This window comes from Zonotrichia leucophrys, chromosome 3, assembly GCF_028769735.1.
Source record: "Zonotrichia leucophrys gambelii isolate GWCS_2022_RI chromosome 3, RI_Zleu_2.0, whole genome shotgun sequence".
Lineage (NCBI taxonomy): Eukaryota > Metazoa > Chordata > Aves > Passeriformes > Passerellidae > Zonotrichia > Zonotrichia leucophrys.
Window position 1 is genome coordinate 36,054,400 of NC_088172.1, and position 11,649 is coordinate 36,066,048.

The 11,649-nt window shown below is 43.4% G+C and overlaps 1 protein-coding gene across 5 annotated transcripts in view; it reads right to left on the reverse strand.

Annotated features, from left to right (window-relative positions):
- Positions 1 to 11,628, reverse strand: part of ITSN2 (intersectin 2) — a 90,498-nt gene extending 78,870 nt beyond the window's left edge. For 4 of the 5 annotated variants that reach the window (XM_064707810.1, XM_064707811.1, XM_064707807.1 and 1 more), the window contains exon 1: positions 3,166 to 3,246. The gene's annotated coding sequence lies outside the window, so the exon portion shown is untranslated. Of the gene's footprint in view, positions 1 to 3,165; positions 3,247 to 10,972; positions 11,053 to 11,531 lie in introns of those variants that run through there. The other variant, XM_064707808.1, reaches the window with a different exon arrangement.
- Between the last annotated feature and the right edge of the window lie 21 nt (positions 11,629 to 11,649).

Sequence of the window (11,649 nt, forward strand, 5' to 3'; positions counted from 1 at the left end):
TATTAGCTAAACAGTCCATATTCCTTCCCAGACTGTTTCTCCTCTCCTGTTTCTGTGACCATCTCGAACCTGCTCCGGACTGGGACCCGGGAACACCAAGGGTTCGGCTGCAGTGGCTGGCCCAGCGCCGGAGGGACTGAGAACAGAGCAACCACCCCTGAAAGAGACTTTCTGATTTTGCCATCTTTCTCAGAGCAGTGTCATCGGGTATTGTTCATTTTGTGTGCTGGGGGGTGCTGGGCCAGTCAAATAAACAGGTTCTTTCCACCTCTCTCCGAGGAATTTTTTCCCGAATCGGTTGGGGGGAGGGGCCGTGTGGGTTTCGCTTTCTGGAGGGGCCCTCCTTTGCAGATTCTTTAACAAATTTGCCCTAAACCAGGACAACACCACAAAGGCTTTGAACAAGATCTCCCACAGTGTTCTTACAGCCAAACTGGTGGAAAACCTGCCTGACCAGCAGACTGCAAGGGCTGCGCTCAGTAGTCCCAAATCCATCTGGCGGGAAGCAGTGATGCTCCCCAGGAGCTGCCACCATGGCCAGTATTGTTTAATGTCTTCCCTGGCAGCCTGGGCAAGGGGATGGGATGCACCTTGAGCCAGGGTAGGTACCAAACTGGAGAGGGCTGTCCAGTGAGTTTTTGGGATCTCCACCCTCAGAGATAATCCCAACACAACCAGACATGGCTCTGAGTGACCTAACCATGCTTTTCATAGGGTTGGACCAGATGATCTCCAGAAGTCCCTTCAAAACAATATTGTTCTGCAACTACATTTGAGGTAAATAAAAACTAATTGAAGCTGTTAAAAGCTTTTTAAAAACTGAGATAGTGGAGGTATTTCCTTTCAAGTGAAAATAGGCTAGAAATTAACATTACAAACAAAGATGTCCAATTTTGAACGAGTTTTTAAAAAGGTAAGGAGAACAGCTCTGGCCTTTAAAGAAAAATCTCATTAAACTATTTTTTCACATATTTTGCATGCTAATCAAATTAAATCTTTTGAGGCAACAGTAGATAACCTTTTAGTTAAAAGTCTGCAAGTAAATTATCTCTCAGACCAGAGACATGTGTCTCAATTTGTGACAGGAACTAATCTGGACTACATTGCCTTTCAGGAACTAAACCCACAGTACTTTCCTGACAGATGCCTATTCTCAAAGGCTGTGAAGGTTTCTGATAACACCCCAAGCAAAGCATGCACATCACCTTTCCCTTTCCAAATGCTGCCTCATTTTCCTCACCAGCTCCTGACAAGCAGCTACTGAAGAAATACTATCACCTACAGACTTAGCTTCATTTTTCATAGCTTGCTACTTTCCTATGCCATGAAATTAATTCACTTTTCTTTTCAACATTACAGACTACAACAGAAATATCTGCAAAAAAACTTTGCATTAAGTACTGCTGTGGTACAAATCACTGTAATACCTGAGTCTCAGTAAATAAATAAAGCCTTCTCAAAAACAGTTCAAAATCATCCACGCTCACTTTTGCCCTGATCTATCTCATTCTGTCTACAAGAATGGTTAAAAAAATAAGTGTCCATAAAGCTTTGGTGCTTTGACCAGCACCTAATGGGGTAGATAACCCCATTATTTTTATGATTAGCACAGACAAACCATAGGTACCCCATTTTGCTATTGTTACTGCTACAGGAACATCATCCTCTTGGTTTCTATTACACTGACAGCTACAACTCAGCCAGGGATTCATCCTGTACCCCAGATCTTGTACAGATGGAGGAGAAAAAAAGTAAATGCAATTCCCTCAGGATAGTAATTAAAAGGATAAGCATATTCACTTGATCTAATTTAGGCATCTGAGTTAGGAGGCTAATCTTAACGAAAAATTCTGTTCAACAGAGAGCACAGAGCAGCCTAAATCCATGTCTGCAGGCATCACACAGTTCTCTTCACATCACAGGAAGCCCAGTCTGAGTTAAGGTTTCTCTGAATACTCAGAGGTACGGTGGTGTGAATGCCCCTCCCAGATGAGTCAGACTGAAAAAATACTCACAAACAAAACAGGGGAGGTAGAGTGGAAACAAGGTAACAAAAATGAACCAGATTTGGGAGCAGAACGAAGCTCAGTTAGCTGCTTATCCAACTAGCTCCTAGCGCTCGTTACTTCAACATGACACCGTCGCATCAGCGGATATAGATGTTTGTTACAAGCCAATTTCAGATGAATGATTAAAAGTTCTTGAGAGCAGACAACAATTTATGCAGCACCGATGTTACCCACAGCACATTCTGCTTCACACACACCCCGAGCCTTCCTGTGCGCACTCCAGCCACCACAGGCCAGCACCAACAGCTCAGAAAACATCATTTTCCCAAAAGAGCAACGCACAACAGAGGGCAGCCTGGACACAAGGGCAAAGAAGCTTGAGACTTCTCATTCCCGTGTTTTGGATGGGGAATTTCCGACTGGTGTTTAAGAGAACCGCTGCAAGAATAACTTCAGAGAACGCAGGCACTATCTTAAAGCACGATCTACTTTCGAGTTCTGCGATGTGACAGATGTCAAAGCCCCAGCTGGCCCGAAAACCATTCACTGTATTCAAAATGGTACCCTAATGTTTAGGAAACCGAATCACGTACCTCAGCCTCATTTTATTCTCTGAATTACGACATGCCGCGGTGAGAAGTCGAGAGCGAGAAAAGCCAGTCTATTTACAGACAGAGCAGTTTGCAAACTTTAACTGCAGAAACCAGCTGGGTTTCTCCAAACCCCGCGTTTCCACAGCTAACCAGACGGAACAAAATCACCATCACCACAAGGAGCGGGGCTTTACAACCGCGTCCGAGTCACCTCACCTCGGCAGGGGCTCCCCCGGGCGCTCCGGGAGCTCTCTGGGCACGGGCACCGCGATCGCTCCGCTCGCAGCGCGCTGAGGGAGCGCGGGCGAGCAGCGGCGGCGCCGGCAGTGGGAGCTGCCACCGCCAAAGCCCCAGACACCACCCCCACCCAAAAAAAGAGGAGAGGGGAAAAAAAAAAAGAAAAAAAAGAAAGAAAAAAGCCTACCTAAAAAAAAAAAAGAAAAAAAAGAAAAAAAAAAGAAAAAAAGAGACCAGACTCAGCTAAAGAATAAAAGACAAGTAAAGCGACTCAAGGCAGTGGAGCCCGTAACGCCCGCGGCCCGCGCCCCCCGGCCCGCCGGTACCTGTTGCGCTGCCCCGAGCGGCGGCTCCGCCGGGCCGCAGCCCCTGCGCCTCCCGCGGCGCTCGGCCCCACAACATGGCGGCGGGGGCGGGGGAGGAAGCGGGGGCGGGCGCTGCCCGAGGCCGGGCTCCGCCGCTGCCGGGACGGGGCTCTCGGAGCCCCATGGAGGGGTCGCTGTGTCCGGCAGTGCAGCCCCTGGGTCTGGGCCATGCTCGCCAAACAGTGCCGCGGTCCGGGGATGTCGCACCGAGCTTGTCGGTGCCTTTGCTATGCGGTAACAGCTACTGTTTAAAGAGCTGACAGAGGATTTACCCCGTCCTTGCTCACCTCTGTCTCACTCGATTCTACCCTCTCCCTCCTCATCTACTCCATAGGTTACCTTTGCTTTAGCTTTCCGGCTGTATCCCAGTCCTATCTCTACTAGAAGCTGAAAAGCCGTGGCCTCTGTTCTGCCCGGGCAAAGCTCCCAGATTAAGCTAATTCTTCCCCCTGGGAGCAGGTAAGAGCACCCTTGGTGCTTGTCCGTGGGAAGGAAGCGTGTCCCGCTGGGACCCCACAGCGGCGCGGAGGGGGCTGCTCCAGCAGCTGAATTGGGCTCACGCCAGGCACTGCTCGGGGACTGAAACACGTAGGGTTTCAGGGGTTTATCTTTCCAAAAATTAAAGAACCCTGTAGGAAGGCAGCACGTCTAAAATGCCATGATTTTTAACCACCAAACGTTTTCCTTCTTCAGTGAGGGGATCTTGCCGTGCACAGACTATGACAGCGCCTTTCTGCCGTGCTTTTGCTGGGTAGATAATTACCTATCACCTTCGTACAGCCCAGATTTTTCCACTGACTCATTCTTCTGGGTTCCTAATGAGCCTTTCCAGATGGTTACACCTTTTATCATTCACGGTGATTCCAGAAGAGTCACGTTCCTGTGCCATGCAATGGCTGTGGCCACATCCTAGCACTTAGCGCGGGCAGGATTTGTGCTCACACACCTGATGCCTGCATTTGCTGCTGCAGCTGCCACATTGCACATCAGGCATTTAGCCCTTGTGACCTCCTCAGCCCTCATCTGATTCACTGCTTTTGAAGATACAGCATTCTCCTCCCTCACACCCGGCCCAAAACATGCTTTGTATTTTTATCCTATGAACAGACAGCAACCTCGGCTTTGATGCACAGATATTTGCTGTGTAGGTGGATTAAAACATGTGTTATTCAAGGGGCCCAGGTGGCCCTGGGCTGTTTTGCAGTCATCTGCAGATTTCATAAGCAGTGCTTCAAATAATTATTTGGGATAACAAAGCAGTCCTGGGTCAAGAACAGGCTTCTCTGAAGCCCAATTAAAAAGTCTCTCATCTGACATTTTTCACTTGAATTACTTTAAAACACCTCTTAATGCACAGCCTTTAATCTGTTTAGTACACATTATAACGATACAGTTGTAAATGTGACTTTGTTTTGTTGGGAACACCTCCAGCCTGCTCTGGACTGAAGACAAGTGCTTGTACCAGGCATAACAGAAACACTATTGTAGAGAGGATTAAGATAATGATAAACCAGATAAACACGTTTCTTCTCTTAAGAAAAAAATCAATCACATTACTGATTACAGTAGTTAAGGATTGGGAAGGGCAATGTAAAAATCTGTGAAGGAAAGTCTCTAAGAACAGGTTAGGCAGATGTTGGAGGAGTTTGGTAAATACAGTTGATCGTGCCTTGAACATTGAACTAGTGACTTTTCAAAGAACCTCACGCTCCTTTCTTCTCTAATTGATGTTACTGCCACATCCCACACAAAAATGAACTTGGGCCATATCTGTGCTTAACCACTGGCCTAGAGGTGACAAAGTACATAAAGCAGGAATTGCATAAAGGATGTTGAGATATTTGATTCTGTAAATATGACAGATGGGGAGTGACCCATCTGCTTTATTAAATGGGAGATCCCTACAGGAAAGCAGCAATGTACGTCAGTTGGAGTAACTACACACCTCCTTTGAGACAAAACTGAAGCCAGGAAAATCACAGAATGGTAGCATAGTGTGAGTTGGAAAGGACCTTTAAGGGTTATCCAGTCCAAACCCCTGCAATAAACAGGGATATGTTGAACTAGATCAGGTTGCTCTGAGCCCTGTCCAACCTGGTCTTGAATGTTTGCAGGGATGGAGCATCAACAACCTCCCTGGCAGTGTTTAACCCCCTTCATTGTAAAAAATTTCCTTCCTTATATCGAATCTAAATTGACCCTCTTTCAGTTTAAAACCATTACCCCTTCTCCTGCTGAAACAGGCCCACTGAAAATTCCTCTCCCTATCCCTTTCTCAGGCCCCTTTAAGTACAGAAAGGCCACAATAAGGTCTCCCTGGAGCCTTTTCTTCTTTGGGCTGAACAATCCCAACTCGCTCAGCCTTGCTTCTTACCAGAGGTGCTCCAGCCCTCTGAGCATCTTCATGGCCCAAACTGGACCCACTCTAACAGGACCACATCTTTCTTGTGCTCAAAGCCCCAGAGCTGGACACACACTGGGGTCTTAGAATCACCTCTTTTGACCTGTTGCCTGGGGAGGGACGAGTTGTAGGGTATTAAAAATTCAGCTGACTCCCTAGCAAGATAACCTGGTATAAAAAATTAGCACATCGAGGCTTTATGTGTTCTGATTCTACCCAAATTCAATGCATCTGCATTATTACAATGAACTGGACCTGATCAGAGATTCTAGAAGAATAAATATCTGTAAGATTAGTTAATTATCAGGAAGAGGAGGAAGAGTCACAACCTGTAGTGTAGACACATTTGAATGCAGCAGCCCCTCAAGTCACTCTTCTGGAAATAGAGTGTGTAGACATACAGTGTTTAGTGTCAGCTATGAAAAAATGCATCCTTGAAGTAAAGCTGAACTCTTACTCAAACTAAGAGTCTTACAGAGATGTTTTATTAGTAATGGCCAAGGCACAAACTAGTATTACACCTTTAAAATGGAGAATGAAATTTGTTTCCACTCAGAGTTTGACTACTGCTTGAAGCATGTTCAAAAGAAAAACACTGCTTTTATGAAGGTGGAGTTTCTACAGGCACTGTTGTAGATACTGCCTTTGGGCATCTCCGGGTTTGGAAAAAGTGCTTTTTACAAGCTTCAACATGTGGTTTTGGGGGCTGGTGTCAAATACCAGATGAAATAAATGTCCCTTCTGCTGACAGTACCCTTCTAGCAAGGAGTAGACAGTAGCAAAGAAACTTTAAACTGCAGGAATAACTTAGTTTGTTCCAAAAATCCATTAAAGTAAGAGAAATTGTTTAATAGTAACTGATAATAGAAAAGGGAGCTGAAAGGAGGAGAAACCAAAGGCATGATAAGATAGAGGCTTGTTCCAGACACAGGGGCAGGCTTGCAGCACAACAGCTACTCAGAGGAGACCAATTAAGATGAAAAGTGTGGGAGGAGCAGAAAAGATGTAAGGTTTACTCTAAGCAATGTTTCATCCTCTAGGATTGTTATGGTACCATTTTTTATCCTGGGCTTCTAGTGGAAGGTGTCCCTGCCCATGGCAGGGAGATCGGAGCTAGATGACCTTTAAGGTCAAACTCAACCCATCCTATGGTTCTGTGATCTTGTCATGTCTGTGTCAAAACCAACACACAACAGCAAAACCTAACAAGATATAATGAAGAACTATAAGAAGATATCATGGAGAAACTATTCCTATTACTAGCAACTCAACTTTCACATTAAGGCTTTACTTTTTGACCATTATCTGTACTTTGTCTCAGTTTCCTGTTACAAGCAATTTTCCTATCTTTAGAGCAATAAGGAAAGATCTCCACTGACAGCAAAAAAATCATGAATAAAATTGCTTAGCCTGAACTGAGTGGCAAAAGGTAACATGACTTCTTCTCTGCTCTTAGTTTGCTCCATAATATTGCTTATTTTCTTTGCTCTGCTGCAGAAAGAGAAGTGAATGCTTTATTCTCCCTGTCCAAGCCCTCTGACCAGGCAGTGTCTAAGCTTGATGACAGACATTTTCCTGTAAATGTATGTTTAAAATACATAAAGTTAAACCAGGACCAAATGTACACCAGAAATCAGTTATTTCAAGAATAAGTTATGCTTTGTGCACTGGTCAGAGATCAAGGGACGTAAAGTGACAACTATTTCTGAGTGGTCAAAAAGCAGTAATTGCTCAATAGCAACCTGCACACATTCCTCCTGTAGTGACCTGTTTAATTTTGCTTCCTAGTGAGTGGCATTTCCTCATCTGGAGAGTCCAGCTTGTTGTCCCAGCTATAAAGAACTACTTAGGAACAGCCACACCTACCTGATGAGTGACAGCTCTGACCCCTTTATTAGATTCAACTCTCTTATTCACGCTAGATTTTCTTTTCCACCTCCTCTTTTTGCTCTCCAGCAAACAGATAAGCAGTGAGCCCTCACTCAGTGCTCCTGGAGGTTCCCTATTTACAGCAGTGCCAATTGCTTTCCTTCTTCTGAGTAAGTGCTAGATACTGTCTTTTAACCCACATCTTTGTTTAAAAATGGAGGCAAAAAACCAGAACGGGATAAACAGAAGGACAGGTTAATATTTGCTTTCCACACCTAACAGAACAAGAACAAGACAGCATTTCTGATATAGATTCTGAGTAACAATTTATCAAAAAGGTGTAGAAGGCACAAAGCACACACTGCATCAAAAATAGAAATTCTAGAGGTGTTGGTTTGGTTTCTGAACTAGAAGCCCACACAGGTTTTAAAATAACAAATGGCTACTGTATTCATTTTGCAGGATTTTCTATTACTTCATAGCTGTATGAAATAAAATATTCATGTCCCAACTTTGTCCCCTGCCAAGCACTGATATTATTTAGTAGGGGATGGGGAGCTGAACTGTATTTGTTCAGTGTGGCAAAGGCATCTTTGCCTACCGCACTGAAATTATTTTGAGATTTACAGAACATCTATGTAACCATAGAGAAAGCAGCTTTCCAGACAGGCCAGACCATGTTGTGGAGGGAGGCAGTGCTGACTCATGCAGACTGAATTATTGCAAATAAAACTTTGCCAACTGCTGAGCAGACACAAGGGTTTTACTTGCTATCCCTAGCTGCAGTGCAGGCGGGCAGAAACGCTCAAGTACACAGGAATTTCACAAGTGCCAAGTGCTGACAATAGCACAGCGATGGGGTTAAGCAAGGTTATTTGTTGCAATTTTACAATCCTGATGCCACAATTAGTAAATAACACTTCGGTAAGACAGAGTTGCAGGTTCATTTCAGACACATTTGTTTCTCTGTGCTCAGGTTTTGATGCAAGCCAAGAAGCCACTCTGATCCAATTAGGCTGGCATCCCTACTGCATTTGCTACAAATGTGAGTTTCTTTTCCCCAAATATTTCACTTTTAGGTGCTAAAAGCTGTTATTTCATACATACAGTTGGGTTCTGAGGGCCAGTACTACTTTTGAGTAGTGTACCTCTTGTATACTGAATTTTGTGAGGTTTTCTGGAATTACACATTGCTTTTAAGGGATGAATAACATAAATATTGTGGAAAATTTGAAATAAATCTTCTCAGATTTCAGAATGTTTTGTGAGTTGCTGTGAAAAGGAATTTTTTTCAGATTCACAGATTTCTGGACAGGCGCAGGCATGCTATGAAACAATTACATACTATGATAAAGATATGCAAAGCAGTGTAAAACAGTAAAGTGAGTTTATGATTAATAACATAATTAATAAAACCAGGGTTTCATTGAAAGGGCAAAGAGATCACTGTGGTTTTAAGCTGGCTTATGGAAGTCTACACAAAAGCTCTGCGTTGACAGGACACAGAAATTTCCCCTGGCTATAGCTCTTGCTCGCCTGGTGTAAAGCTGAGAGCTTGAGGTGCTGCTGCCCCCATCTGCCTGACATCCTGCTGGACTTTTCCATGAAAAACGGAAGCAAAGGCAAATTCTTCCACCAGCTGCAAGTAATAAGGTTGTGCGGTACCTCGAATCAGAGGCAAACTTGTTGCATTCAGGGGGTCAGATCTAATTTTGTAGTCTTTCCCCAAAACAGAGTTGACTTCTTAGGTTTAAGGGTTTTTTTGTAGTTGAAAGTTGTTTTGACCAGAGGTGAGTCTGTCAGAGCAAGTAACTTTGTAACTTACATTGACATTAAACTTTAACAGAGTTCAAGCCAGAGCTGAAATCAATGGAGTGTGAAAAGAGATCATACTGTCAGCCATTAATGCTTCACTTGAATTTTCATGCAAGGTTTGTCTTGCTTTTATCCTGCTTCTTGCTTTGGAAAGGATAATCTATAACAATTTGCTGATCTACTTCACTGATCTACTCCAAGTCTTTCTGAAAATTCATTTCCCAGAGGAATTTTGGCGGCAGAGTCACTAAAACACTTAAGAACAAATTATTCTAATATTTGTGACCAATAAATCCTAATCTATCTGTTAAGTTTAACCTTCATGGCTAAATAGTTTAAGGCAAAATTATCCTTCTGTTCTGTGTCAGCAGTGCCAGGAAAAGGGCTTTTACTGCCTAACAAGATAAATCCATCAGCACTTGGCATTGGCAATCCTTCCAAGAAATACTGTGCTGTGTGGCTGAGGCTGAATTTGCTTTTCTTCTTCTGAACTGGGATCATAATGGATTGGATGCCATTGCCTAGATCAGTATCTGGGCACTTAGTGAGCAAATTAACTGGAGGGACAACTGCAAACATGGCAGTTTCAACCTGCTGGAAAGACAAAGAGTACAAGGGCTGTGTCCCCTGTTTCTGCCATGCTGAGGTCCTGGCCCATTTTGTCTTACAAGGAGCCAGCTCAGTCCTGCCTGAGTAGTGCTCACTAGACTGACAGGATTTAAAATCAGATTAAAAAGAAACACTTAAATACAGAGACACAGCCAGGCAAAGAAGGTCTGACATGATTATAAAGATGTTAAAGGCTCCTGGTAAAACTCTCTGCTTTGCTTGGCATGATGAAGCCTTCATCAGTCCTGGAGGGGTAAATGAGAAACAGGAAACTTATGGGCATTATTCCAGGTAAATGTACATCTGCAAACTTTGCTTTGCCCAGGTTGCAATGGAACAACTCAACAACTCAATGGTCTGGTCATCCCCAGACCATTCTTGACTTCACTTTTCACTCAGAGAAACTACCCATGGAAATCCATATCAATTCCACAGCAATAAGGCAGTTTTGAATCAGAGCCTGCAATACGTCAATTTAAACACAAATCCATGGACAGGTTTAATTTCAGCATTTACATAAGTACGCTATTTTTCCACCAGATCACCCTTTTTCAGTGCAGAAAATGAATAATGCTGCAAAGTGAATTGTGTTTCCTGAATTCTTAAAGTTTTTATAATCTTCCTTATTCACTAAGTAGCCTTGGGGTTTATTTAATAATCATTCAGAAGCACTACTGAATAAAAATATATTTTAGTCGATTTTCTCTTGGGTTTTTATGTTATTCTTACTGTAACTGGTACTTCACAAATGCAGCTTTTTCTTCACAAGATTCCTGAGGCAAGTTAATATTAGTATCCTCATATTACAGCTGAAGAACAGAAAGGTGGAGCAATTTGAGCAAGAACATTTCAAACGTTTGCTATTCTTGGATACTTCTCTTGGGACACAAAAGCTTACTTGAAGGACTTGCTCTGCCTGGTTTTATGGTTTCATTTGGAGTGGGATGCACTTTCTTTCCACAGAGCAAATCACATGCAGCTCAAGTCAGCACGGCAGAAATCAAAGGCTGGTACAAGTTACAGCACAACTCCTCTCCAAGCAAACCAATTTGTCATCACTTGTCACATTCCCACCTTCCTTCTGTTCCCAGCCATATGTTCCCCTCCCCTTCCACCAGCACTGGCACCTGCCTGGCTCCTTCTGTGAGCTCAGCCTGAGGAAAGGGAAAAAATGTGTGATTACTTTTTGACAACAAGCTACAGAGTCAGTTTTACATTTATAATAATCACAGAATCATAGAATGGCTTGTGTTGGAAGGGACCTTAAAGATCATCTAATTCCATTTGTCTCTTCCATGGGCAGGGACACCTTTCACTAGACAGGTTGCTCAGAGCTCCCTCCAACCTGGCCTTAAAAAGTGTTTTTATTTGTTTTTAGTGTATGCAACTACTAATTCTAAAGCAGCTATTTTATTTATGCGTAGTTAGGCATTAGCAATTACAGTTCAATTTACTATTCATTTACGTAATACATAGCAATCACAAAAGTCTATAAATATTAATTAATAATTATCGCCAAATAACTTTTGCGTATTGAAATAATATATTATCATATGTTATTTATAAATTATATTTTATAATACCACAACTCCACAAGCTTTCAATGGTACTGCGGAGGAGGGGGATCACCCACCCAGCACGGCAGCCCCGGCACTGAGGGGCTCACGGTTTGTCCAACAAGTTACATTTTTGGGCATCAATGAATCACCAAAAACCGCCTTGTACATTTTTTTACACCTTTCCCTTCTGCC